The sequence below is a fragment of the Chrysochloris asiatica genome, unplaced genomic scaffold, assembly GCF_000296735.1.
Source record: "Chrysochloris asiatica unplaced genomic scaffold, ChrAsi1.0 scaffold00059, whole genome shotgun sequence".
Lineage (NCBI taxonomy): Eukaryota > Metazoa > Chordata > Mammalia > Afrosoricida > Chrysochloridae > Chrysochloris > Chrysochloris asiatica.
The window spans coordinates 9,487,053-9,496,166 of NW_006408577.1; the positions used below are offsets into that span (position 1 = coordinate 9,487,053).

Sequence of the window (9,114 nt, forward strand, 5' to 3'; positions counted from 1 at the left end):
GCTGTGGTATTTTCAATAACCTCATATGCATGTGAAAGCTGGACAGTGAATAAGGAAGACCATAGAAGAACTGATGCTTTTGAGTTATGGTGTTGGAGGAGAATATTGAAAGTGCCATGGGCTGCCAAAAGAACAAACAGATCTGTGTTGGAAGAAGTGCAGCCAGAGTGCTCCTTGGAAGCCAAGATGGCCAAACGTTGTCTCTCATACTTCAGACATATTGTCAGGAGGGAACAGTCACTGGAGAAAGATATCATGTTTGGTAAAGTGGAGGGTCAGAGAAAAGACGAAGACTCCCAGAGAGATGGATTGGCAAAGTGTAAACATCAATGGGCTCAAGCGTGGCAACAATTGTGAGTTTGGCCCAGGACCAGGCAGTGTTATGTTCTGTTGTGCATAGGGTCGCTATAAGTCTGTGCTTACTTAATGACACCTAACAACAACAATCTTCAGAAATCAGTCATTCCTTTAAATATTGAGTGCATCTTTAAAAAGGCAATCACACATAAGGAAATGACAAACTCAGATTAATATCTGATTTGGAGAACAGCTAAGACAATCAAACTAAAATCAATTAAGACTACAATCATAAAATAAAGTAAAATAAAAATAAAATAAATTTTCATTTATGTGATTGCAGTATATACTCCATTTTAATGAATTGTATCTATATTTCAGGGAGACTTGGTGCTGCAGTGGATTAAGCATTGAACTGCTAACCAAAAGGTGAGTGATACAAACCTACCAGCCACTAAACAGAAGAAAGATTTAACTGCCTGCTTCCATAAAAATGTGCAGCCTTGGATACATAGGGAGAAGTTCTAGTCTATTCTATAGAGTTGCTATGAATTGGAATCAACTCAAAGGCAGTAGGTTTATCTACATTACAAACTGGGAGAAGGCAAGGGTAGAGGACAACAGGAACAATTCTATACCTGCTGGGTTTGTCCCATTGCTGAATGTTACCTGAAGCCTTAACTAGTCATTTTTCTTTAAACACACAGTTCCTAAACTGCATGTTGACTAACTATTTCATGGCACTGTAAAAATTCACAAGATATTTTAAATTTTTGAGGAAAACACTGTCCTCACCATTTCAGCATCTCAAACACTGAGTGAACTACTTGAACATGCTCACAGTCTCAACGCTCAGTCTTGCTGCATGAAATGACATACGTTTGAAAAGCTGAGTTTTGGCAGATACTCCTGGTGTGGTGCTATAGGATAAGCACTGGACTGTTAACCACAAGGTTGGCAATTCAAGCTCACCAACTGCTCCTTAGAAGCCCTAAACAGGATCGCTGTGAATCAGAACCGACCTGACATTCAATAACAAAAATAACAATGGTAGGGAGTTCTGGTTTGATGCTATAGCATAAGCAGTGGACTGCTAAATGCAATTCCAGTGGCTTACACCCACCAATCACTCCTCAGAAACCCTACACAGGGCTGCTATGGGTCAGAACTGACTTGATGGCACTTAATAACAACTGGTTGGGCGCTGTGGGTTAATATGCTAGACTGCCAAGTCAGTTTGAGCCATAAGATCCACAGTTCAAGTTCACCAGCCACTCCCAGGAAACCGTATACAGGGCCACTGTGGGTCAGAACTGAACTTCTGACCTTGAGATTAGCAGCCCAATTCATAACCACTACACTACCAGAACTCCTTACATGGGCTTATAGCAAACATCAAAACTGACTTGGAAAGAACATGCTCAGCATTTCTCAGGCTGAAAGAACTGAAGAAAAAAATCAAGCCTCAGTTTATAATATTGCAGGATTCTAGGGACAAAATACTGAGTGATACTGAAAGCATCAAATGAAGATGGAAGGGAATACTCATAGTTACTGTACCAAAAAGAAATTGTCAGTGTTCGACCATTTCAAGAGTCAGCATAAGGAGCCAACGATACAGAAGGAAGAAGTCCAGGCAAAAAACAAGACTCAGGGAATTGATGGAATATAATTAAAATCTTTCAACAAACTGATGCAGCACTGGAGGCACTCATTCTTATATGCCCAGAAATGTGGAAGAATGGCCAACTGATTGGAACAGATGCATATTAGTGCACATTGCAAAGAGAATGATCCAACAGAATGTGGAAATCATCCGCAATATCATTAATATTGCATGCAAAATACAACTTTTCTAAAGATCATTCAACAATGGCTGCAACCACACATTGACAGGGAACTCCCAGAGGTTCAAACCGGATTCAGAAGAGGACGTGAAACAAGGGATGTCATTGCTGACATCAGAAGGATCTTGGCTGAAAATAGAGAATACCAGAAAGATGTTTACAAGTGTTTTATTGACTATGCAAAGGCTTTTAATTGTATAGATCATGACAAGCTATGGACAACATTGCGAAGAATGAGTAATCTGAACATTTAATTGTGCTATTGAGGAACATGTACACAGACCAAAAGTCAAATGTCCCAAAAGAACAAAGGAACACTAACTAGTTTAAAATTAGCAAAGGTGTGCACCAGAGTTGTGTTCATTTACCATACTAATTCAATGTGTATGTTGAGCAAATAATTTTAGAAACTGTATTATATGAAGAAGAATGTGGCATCAGGATTAGAGGAAGACTCATTAACATCTGCAATATGCAGATGATAAAACCTTGGTTGCTGAAAGTGAAGAGGACTTAAAATGTCTACTGATGAAGGTCAAAGACTACAGCCTTCAGTATGGGTTTCACCTCACTGTAAAGAAAACAAAATCCTCTCCACTATGCAAGTAAATAACATCAAGATAAATGGAGAAAAGATTGAAGTTCTCACTTTATTTTGTTCAGATCAACCATTAACACTCATGGAAGCAGAGTCAAGAAATCAACACTGTATTATGTTAGTCAAATCTGCTGTGCAAGACCACTTTAAAGTGTTGAAGAACAAAGATGTCAGTTTAAGGATTAAGGTGGACCTGACCCAAGCCATGGTATTTTCAATAGCCAATTATGTTTGTGAAAGATGGTCAATGAATAAGGAAGACCATAGAAGAATTGATGCATTTGAGTTATGGTGTTGGAGGAGAATATTAATAGTACCATGGACTGCCAAAGAACAAACAAATCTATGTTTGAAGAAGTATAACCAGAATGCTTCTTAGAAACCAGGATGACCAGACTTCATCTCTCATCTTTTGGTCATATTATCAGTAGGGAGAAGGATGTCATGCTTGGTAAAGTGGTAAGTTAGCAAAAAAACAAAAGGCCCCCAATGAGATGGATTGCCACAGTGGCAAAAGCAGTGGGCTCAAGCATAACAATGACTGTGAGGTTAGTATAGAACTGGGCAGTGTTTCTTTCTGTTGTGCATAGAGTTGCTATGAGTTGGTACTCAGCAGCACCTAATATGGAATGATTAATGTTAATAATCTAAATATTTTTAATATCCAGCTTTCACATTAATCCAATGTTTTACAAACATGAAACTGAGAAATATATCGTACAAATATGATATTGTTGTTGTTGTTGTTAAGTGCCGTCGAGTCGGTTCCGACCCATAGTGACCCTGTATAGGGTTTCCGAGGGTGTAAATCCTTACGGGAGTAGAAAGCCTCATCTTTCTCCCACGGACAAATATGATATATGTTTGATTATTATTTTTAATAAACTCATAATGATAATTATGATCATTCATACAGCTCTTTCTGCCTGTGAGACAATGTGGTTAAGTGTTGTACATGCATGTTACTTGTCATTCCTTTGAAAAGAACCAATCAGATATCTATATTTTATTAATAGAATGAGATTTAAAAATATTTTAATTCATATAGCTTCAGGAATAATTTGTTTCAGAAGAGTCAGCATAAGACTTATCCTTATGAAGTGGTTGTTAAAGATGTTCCAAATATAAACATTTTTCAAAATGCTGTACTACTCCTTCATCTCTGGTATCAACTTCCACTTCTCCCCTCAGTATTCTCCCTCATGTTCCACAGGGGTCCACAATTTGTTGCAATGTCTCAAAGAATTCACAAATTTTCAAGGAATCAACCCATATTATTTTGTTGTGGAAGCTGAGAAGTCCCAAAACTGAGATTTCGGTGCAAGGAGGATAATCCTTACTCACGCCAAATCAGCAGGCCAGTCAGTAGGCTGTTGACTCATATGACTGCAGAAGATGGTGAATTGGATCAGGCAATAGGCTGCCAGTTCAGGACCCAAGAACCTGAGGTTAGATGAAGATAAGTCAAATGTGGGATCCAGAGCAAGAAAGCAAATTTTGCAAAGTGTTGCTTAGCATAGCTACAGAGATGCAAAATGTCCAAAAAGAAAAAAGAAGGTTTCACTTGTTTGGTTAAGCATAGGCTCTCATGGGGGCACAGGTAACCATGATGGCTTACTGAGTCCTGGACTAGGGGACTTTTAGGGTGGCAACTGGCATCTGATTAGTATTCATCAGAATGATTCAGCACAAAACTAGTCTTCTGCACATCCTCAGTCATGAAGGGAGATCACAAAGATGGCATTTTGCCTACCTCCATAGTTGTTTTCAGCCTCATCACATCAAAAGGTTGAAGACATGTTAGTTATCACTGAGTGTGTTAGGCAGGCCAGGTCTGTTCTCAGCCACTTCTATGATCCCAGTCTCCTGCTTTTCTTAATTAAGGTTTAGGTTTAAGTTCCTAATTTGTTGTAGTAGTTGTTAAGTACAGTGGAGCAGTTGGTGGGCTCGAAGTGCTAACCTTGTCATTCACAGTCCAGTACTTATCCTGCAAAGCCCCCATGCTCCCAGGTTTTTAATTAGGTTTTCCTATAAGGAGAATGAGGAGCTCTTGTAGCTAGTGGTTATGAGTAGGGCTGCTAAACTCAGGGTCAGCTGTTCTATGGGAGAAAAAAATAACTCTTTCTGCTCCCACAAAGATTTACAGCATCAGAAAGCTTATGCAGGCTTGCTATGAGTCAGAACCGACTCCATGGCATACCACCACCATAAGGAGACCAGGTTGAAACAGGAAGTTATTGTTTCAATACGTATATCAAAGATGAAAGGCTAATTTGCAGGACATATACCCAAGAAAACTAACGGTGGTGACTTCGGTCACATCCTGTCAAAAGGCAATAATTCAAAATACTTCCCACTTTTACCTGCCTCATTAACATAACAGACAACTCACACGAAAATGGGACTATAACCATATGCATAGCAGCTAGGTTTTCCAATACAAAATGGGGGATCATGGTTAGAAGGGCCATATTAGGAAATTCACTGAATTTCAATAGCCCTTGTCATACAATTCAAACCTATTATGAGGCTGCCTCATGTCTGTTAGGTATAGTTTATCAAATATCCAGAATGTAATTAACTTGTTTTAAAGAAAATAATATTCATTGAATCCTATTGTTGATCCACAATTTCATCATCATTAGACTTAAATAAGTCCAAGTAAAATCAAATAGAAACTCTTAATCAAAAAGAAAGTTAAAATTTAATTAAAACTAAACTAAAAATAAGATTTGATATAGTGAACTTTTCCAAAGCTAAATTGTCATTAATGGGTTTAGTTATAGAAACATGTTATTAAACTTACTCTTTGATTTTAAGAATAAGAGACTTTATTTGAATCAACATTATTATCATGGCTTTAAAAAAAAAGTGAAAACGTTTTTAACCACTAAAGCATCAATTTGATGGACAACTCTGCTTCAGTAAATAACAGATATTTTACACAGAAAATAATCACCAAAAAATTCTTATCATATATTTACTAATAATGAATTTATTCACATTGCTATATATAAAGACAATACCTTTGTACTACATATACTCACAATTTAAATATGATACAAACACTGTATTGTTGATGTTTTTAAGCTTGGAATGCCATATAATGATGAATTGACTCTGCAAAACTTTTCTTTATTTAAATTACTGTGTAATGTTTATACAGGAGACTGAGACAAAAATTGATCTTTTAAAAATATCATTGTTTACATGAACTTCTGCTTCTGTTTTTTTCAATAATATACATTATACACTGAAATGTAAAATCATATCACCAACTTTAAATGGAAAGAGACCCTGAAAAAACAAAGTAATAATGAAGTAGAAAAACAGCGTAAGAGTTCTCATACTCCCCAATCTCAAAATATATTATACAACTACAATAATCAAAACAGGCTGCTACTGGTTCAATGACAGAGACATAGACAAAGGAATAAAATTGAGAACCTCAAAGTAAAGCTCTCCATCTATAGGAAACTGATTTTTGACAAAAGTCAAAGTTCATTCAATGGGCAAGAAACAATTTCTTTAACAAATAGTGCTAGCAAAACTGGCTTTTCATTTTCAGAAACATTAAACAGGATTCATATCTAACACCATACACAAAAAATAACTCAAAATATTTCAAAGATATATATATATATATCTCAAAATATTTCAAAGATATATATATGTATGTTGTTGTTGTTAACTGCCGTTGAGTCGGTTCCGACCCATAGTGACCCTGTACAGGGTTTCCTAGGGTGTAAATCTTTATGGGAGTAGAAAGCCTCATCTTTCTCCCACGGAGAAGCTGGTAGTTTTGAACTGCTGACCTTAAGGTTCGCAGCCCGATTCGTAACCACTACGCTACCAGAGCTCCTTTATAGAGAGATATAATTTATGTGTGTGTATATATATATGTGTGTGTGTATATATACATGGGTCTAATCACTAAAATATGTAAACAACTTCATCAACAACCAAAAGACAAGCAACCCAATTTTAAAATGAGCAAAGGACATGTGCAGACACTTTGCCAAAGAGGACATTCAAGCCAACAACAAATACGTAAAGTGATGCTCCCAGTCATCAGCCATTAGAGAGAAACAAATCAAAACTACAGTAAGATGTCATCACACTCCTTCAAATATTACACTAACCAGCCCCACAGCCCTGAGATCAGGTGGTGCCTGGCTACCACTGGGGAGTCCTCCTGCTGTGCTGTAGGATAAGCACTCAACCATTGGTTTGTATGAACAGCAAGACTGGTAGTTAAAATCCTCCAGTCACTCATTGGGACCCTTATACAGGGTCGCTATGAGTCACTTACTCAACAGCACTTAGCAACAACAAGAAGTCTGGCTACCATTATGAACTGCTCTGAAAGCGATTTCATTAGAAGGACCTGAGTAGAGTAGGAAAAACGTGTAGCAAAATTCAAAATCAGGCTTACTGACCAGAAAGAGACTGGAGGAATCCTGAGAATATCGCCTTTGGTCACCTTTCAGGTCTGGAATTGAACTCACCCTCATGGATCAATTTTTAGTCAAGCAAGTAGATAGACATATAGGGGGATGGCAGAACAGACATATAGGGGAATGGTTCATCATTCTAGATCAAAAGGGCAGCATTTACCATGGGGAAATATTCAGAAGGGTTGGGAAAAAAGGATGAACAGAAATAAGAATCCAAGGAAGGAAATGAGATAAACGATGCTACATGAAGAGGATTTCAATCATTAAGATGAAATGAAGTACATGGATTTACTGACTACCAAATTGATGTCTATTCTATAATCACCATTCAATTCACAATGGAAAATTTTTTAAACATGGCACTGATCAAAAAGCAGAAAACAAGAAACGTTGAAGAGATTGTATAAAGATTGGAACCTTTTATCCACTGCTGATGAGATTGTAAACTGATGCAAACACTATGGGAAATGGCATGGCATTTCCTTAAAGAGTTAGAACTGGAAATATCATATTATCCAGCAATTTCATTCTAAGATATATACCCTAGAGATCTAATAGCAGTGAAACAAATAGGCATGTGCCCATCTATGCTCATTGCTGTATAATTTGCAATTCCAAAAAGATGGAAATAAGCAAACTGCCATCAGCAGATGAATGGATATTCAAAATGTGGTACATACACACAATGGAATACCAGCAGCTATAAAAAATGATGATTTTGCTAAATATCTTATAACATGGTTGAATATGGAAGGCATTGTTCTGGGTGAAACAAGTCAAACACATAAGGATAAATGTTGTATGATCCCAGTTTTATAAAAAGACAAAAAAGGTGTATGTCTAGAAATCAGCGTTCTTTGGTGTTTACAAGGGATATGAAAGGGAGAGAAGGGAATGTGAAAAAAAGAGATTTGTTGTTCTTCTTGTTAAGTGCCATCGAGACAGTTCAGACCCATAGCGACCCTGTATAGGGTTCCCAAGGAGCAGCTGGTGAGCTTGAACTGCCAATCTGGTGGTTCAAACTAACTGCAGTCCAGCGTATTAACCCACAGAGCCACACCAGGACTCCTAGGTTGTTGTTGTTGTTATGTGCCATGGAGTTGGTTACAACTAACAGAGCGACCCTGTACAGGGTTTCCAAGGCTGTAAATCTTTACGGGAGCAGAAAGCCTCATCTTTCTCCTGTGAAACGGCACGTAGTTTTAAACTGCTGACTCTGAGGTTAGAAGCCCAGTTTGTAACCACTATGCTACCAGAGCTCAACAGACATTTATTAGGTTAGTTTTGGTTATCAGAATCAGTACCAAAAGTCAATGAAGTTAGCAGACCTTAACCAAATCAAATGATAACACGAGAAAATGCACAACAATAAGTGACGTTTAGGTCAATATTATAATGCATACAACTTGGCAACAACAAAAGTAACAATCAAGAATATATGAGTGTGATGCAAGCGGTGCGGAGCGTGCGGGTCGCGGCCTGTAGCTTGCGCGCGCTCTAGGCGCCGGGAGTGCCCTGCTCAACGCGTTGCTGGGGGCCGGGACAGGCACCGTGCGGATGCTGCGCACAGGCAACGCTCTGTTCTCGGTGCGTAAGTTCACAGACAAACATGAGTGGATAACAGCCGACGATGGTATTGGAACAGTGGGAATCAGCAATTTTGCACTTGAAGCTTTGGGAGATGTTGTTTACTGCAGTCTTCCTGAAGTTGGAACAAAATTGAATAAACAAGATGAGTTCGGTGCTTTGGAAAGTGTGAAAGCTGCTAGTGAACTCTACTCTCCTTTATCTGGAGAGGTAACAGAAATCAATGACGCTCTTACAGAAAATCCAGGACTCATTAACAAATCCTGTTATGAAGATGGTTGGCTGATCAAGATGACATTGAGCAATCCATCAGAACTTGATGAACTAA

General features: G+C 38.1%; 1 pseudogene; it reads left to right on the top strand.

Annotated features, from left to right (window-relative positions):
* The first annotated feature begins 8,646 nt into the window (after positions 1 to 8,646).
* On the top strand, positions 8,647 to 9,110 carry LOC102823590 (annotated as a pseudogene).
* The last annotated feature ends 4 nt before the right edge of the window (positions 9,111 to 9,114 follow it).